The following is a 4,338-nucleotide window of genomic DNA, read 5'->3' on the forward strand; positions in this document are numbered from 1 at the left end:
GGGCGGGGGGGGGAGCTGTCCCACCTGCAGAGAGAATAATATTTAAAATCCATATTAGCACTCGATCCCAAATGCTTTGGTTGACAGATGGTTTCCTAAAATCCCCCAGACTCCCAGCTCTTTACCCTGAGGTGGACTTTATTGGTTTTCTTATTCTTCAAAACCATTTTTATAAAAGTCTGATATATAGAAATATATATTATTATAATTCTTTGTGATTTAAAACTTTAATTTAATAGTTGCACATATGGATATATTATTTTGAATCCCTGTGTTTTCCTGTCAGGATGACAGAAGAACAAAAATCTGTGGCTGAAGATGAAAAACCAACCGACGGTTCAGCAGGTGAGCCAGTCAGACTTCCTCTAATCAACCAGTTTACAGTTCAGAGGTTTTCCTCAGCTGGATGATCAGGAAGGAGAGCTGCACCAAGGCAGAGCTGCACAGGAAGTGGATGCAGCGCTGAGCAGGAAGTGGATGGCCCTTAGCCTGTTGCTCTGCCTGCTGCAGTCTGTCGCAGGCATCCTGCCAGGATTATTTGGCAGCTGGATGACATGCAGAGTAAGTTTTGCTCCAAACAGTATTCAGAATCTCAGTTTGCTCTCATTCTGCTCACTTCCTTCTTGCCTCTCTTTTTCAGAGTTTTGGAAATTCTACCTGAGCTGTGGATCTCTGCAGCTCCTTCAGAGTCACTGTGGTCCTCTTGGCTACAGCTCTGAGTACAGGTGCATATAAAAATGTAATCTCACGTTTGTTAAAAGTGTCATTATGTCTTGACAGTAGAATATGAAACAGATAATGAAAAGGTCAAGCTCCTCCCTGTGGCTCTACTGAGACCTGCTCACAAATAACCAATCAGAGCCAGGAGGCGGGGCTTAGTGCTGCTAATAAAGCTCAAGATTACTGGTAAGCTGCAGCTGTGCTAATGGCAGAGATATAAAGTTACAGCAAAACTGTCAGTGCCTCATGTTGTCTGCAGGCTCTGGGCAACCAGCTGGATTATTTTATTTAGGGGCGTCATGGAAAAAGAATTTGAATATAAGCTGCTGGTTTTATAAGATCTTTTAGAAACCAGGAATGATTTTTCATCCACCTCACATTTCTGCTTTACTTGTTGATAAAATATTCATAAAACATATTGAAGTTTGTAAAATCTGAAATAATTTAAGGAGTATGTAAACTTTTCACAGTAAAATAAGATTTATGCTCTTTCTGCAAGTACAAAATGTAAGAAATGTCCCATGAAAACATGTTAGTGTCCTGCAGTGAGGACTCGCGTGTCAAAGAGCCTGTCGGGTCCTTTAACACGGAGATGAACAGAAACAGAGATGAAATAATGAGATGGAAGTATGTCAGGTCTTGTATGGTGGTTATCTGTGGCTTATAGGCCATAATAGCTGACCTGGTCATGCTGAGCTGCATTATGTTTGTCCTCTGGACACCAAAGAACATTGATGCCTCAAGACTGCATCAATGTTCGATTTTCTTTACAAACTCTGTCAGGATTTTATTTCCAGAAAGGCAAACATGTTCAGTCTCTCTAAATTATGATTGAATTTTCATCAGTTCAGCAGGTCCCAAACTGGCTGTTAAAAAAGGACTTTAGTCATACAAACGACAGCATCACTAAAGCCATTGAGTCTAAGAACTTCCCTCCTAACCCATTAGCATGAATATATTTCCACCTCAGCAATAAAACCTTGCAGATTCCATTCCATAAAATCCTAAATTTCCATCTGTCCCAAACTGCTTCATAAACCTGAGTGAACCTCCAAGCCCAGCAGATTAACGACGGCTAGCGTCAGAGCGCCGCTCTTCAGTCTGGCTGTAAACAACGCCTCACTGTAACCTGGAGCAGCTCTGTCACTTTTTATCACCCCCAAAATTCAGCTGAACACTTTGACTGTTATCCCTGCTGGAGGAATCGTTAAAGTTACAAGCATTGTCTGATTTTTAATGCTTCAGGTTTTATTTAGTAAAAGCCACCATTGAAATGCTTAAATGTCTCTTTTCTACCGAAGCAGACTGCATTCAGTTAAACTCGTGTCTTATTCTGCTGCAGACACAACTCAGTCAGACTCAACATGAACCATTAATGAGCTGAAATCAGCATGTTAATAAGAATTTATGAACTTGACTTTAATGATGGTTTGGATTGAACTGATACATTGAAACCTGTAAGAATGATAAATACAAACTAATATATATCAAGAGGATTTAATGTATAAAATAATAAAGACAGAGAAAAGCTATTTTCCTCCTCATTTCCATCCTTGACAGTTGGTTCATCCTGCTGCAGCATCTTCACATCAACTGATGCTTCGATAGAAGAACCACTGCAGACGAAAACCTGCACGGTCAATTCAAATGTCTGATTGAATTTAAAAGATTTTACATAAGGAGTTTTGAGACGGTATTTGTTTGAGTAGAGCAGAGCAGAGGCCTCCAAATGTCCTGAAATCTTTAGATGTGTTCCTGCTCCAACACGCCTCATCAATTCAGTTCATTTCAGTTTGGTTACGCAGCGCCAATCCCCCCAACAAGCAGCTCCTCCGTCTGCAGTCGGTCTGCAGACTCGGGTGTCTGCAGCAAACATGCAACTGACAGCAACATGTAGAGAGATGAGGCAGAAACAAACAAACCTTTGCTGCTCACTTTGTGATCCGATCCGTCTGTCTTCAGATGTCACTGATCTAAAGTTTAACTTTGCACCTCTCTCTCCTGAAAGACTGAAGAATAAAAATAAGAGAAGAAACCCAGAAATGATTTTGATGTGCAGTTTGTAATGGAGGTTCGGTGCCTCCATCAGCAGAGCTTCATGTAAATCTGTTGATCGGGAGTTTTTAATGGGATTTTGCAATAAAATTATTTGATGTTGAGTCTTCCTTTTATGTTTTCTGAACAGCAGAGCCCTGATAATATTTAAGTTTTTTCACTAATTTGCTAATTTGATTGGTGGACATCAGCGTTGTCTTTACAGAGAAATAAAACAGCAGAATATTAGTTAAATATTTTGTACAGACTGTTATGAAACTGGACTGTTAAAAACTAAAGAAAGTTGTACATTTCATGCACAACTTGAAATAAAGATCAGAGTTTTTCCACCGATCTTCTGTCAGTTACTCTTCTAAAATGCAATTACAAAGTAATTACAGATAACCCCCAACCTTTCAATAATCCTTTGCCAATCTGCCCACAGCCTCCCTAATTACCCCCACAACCCCATCCCCAACTGCCCCTGTTGCCCCCATGGAGGCAGCTTCCAGGCTGTTGGTGCCCTGTTGGTGCACCAACAGGCTTTGGCTCAGTTACTGAACTGCTGACCTCCATCAGGTCATTTTCCCTCCAGAGGCAGAAAACTGTAAAGTTTGAATAAAAACAGAAACTTCATAAAAAAACACCATAATACTTTAATAATATTCAGTTTGAGGTTTTCAACCTGAAAAATCTGACATCAATGTCCAGTTTTTTTGGTACATTTCCAAGTTTTTTACATGATAAAAACACAAAAATATGACATTACTGTGGCAAATTAAAGTTATAACTATATAAATCTAAATATCATAATAATCCAGACCAGAATAATTAATGTTCCAATTATCATTTATGAAAGGCGGTGCTGAACAGGTGGGTTTTATCCTTGACTTAAAGGAACTGTGTTTCAGCTGTTTTGCAGTTTTCTGGAAGTTTGCTCCAGATTTGAGTTCTTCCACAGAGAGACTTTTAAAAAATCACTGAATGAATCAAAGATCTGCTGCTGGATCAACTTCAGACCTCTAAAGTTCTGGTTCTGGTTCTGCTCTGCCTCCTGAACCGGAAGCAATCATGGAGCAGCAGCATTCAGCTTCTATGCACCAAAACCTGGAACAAACTTCCAGAAAACTGCCAACCAGCTGAAACCCTGAGTTACTTTCAGGCTAAGGCATAGAGCTGCTTTGATCAATAAGAACTGAACATTGATTTATATCATTGATATTGATTTTAATGATGCATTTGACAAAATGTAACATTGAATTTCATAACTTTATTATATTTTTCTGTGAAGTATTTTGAGTAGCTGGTTAACAGCAGCAACTCAAAATTATTCCAATTATTAATACTTCTGAGATAAAACTGAATCTGTGTCTGACCTTTAACCCCTACGTTAACTTACCCTTGGATATTGTGTCTTTCCTGCTGAACCTTTGTGTTGGATGCCTGTCCCCTCTGTTGGACGCCTGTCCTTTGTGTTGGACGCCTGTCCCCTCTGTTGGACACCTGTCCTTTGTGTTGGACGCCTGTCCCCTCTGTTGGACGCCTGTCCCCTCTGTTGGTCGCCTGTTGGACGCCTGTCCCCTC

At 40.1% G+C, this 4,338-nt stretch overlaps 1 long non-coding RNA gene across 1 annotated transcript; it reads left to right on the top strand.

Moving 5' to 3' along the window:
- Positions 1-295: 295 nt before the first annotated feature.
- LOC106937196 (uncharacterized) lies at positions 296-3,102 on the top strand. Its single transcript, XR_001422339.1, has 2 exons — positions 296-561; positions 641-3,102. It is a non-coding gene; the product is annotated as an uncharacterized LOC106937196 (long non-coding RNA).
- Positions 3,103-4,338: the final 1,236 nt, after the last annotated feature.

The sequence above is a fragment of the Poecilia latipinna genome, unplaced genomic scaffold, assembly GCF_001443285.1.
Source record: "Poecilia latipinna isolate Pla-1442-1.1 unplaced genomic scaffold, P_latipinna-1.0 Scaffold2294, whole genome shotgun sequence".
In the NCBI taxonomy this organism is placed as follows: Eukaryota; Metazoa; Chordata; class Actinopteri; order Cyprinodontiformes; family Poeciliidae; genus Poecilia; species Poecilia latipinna.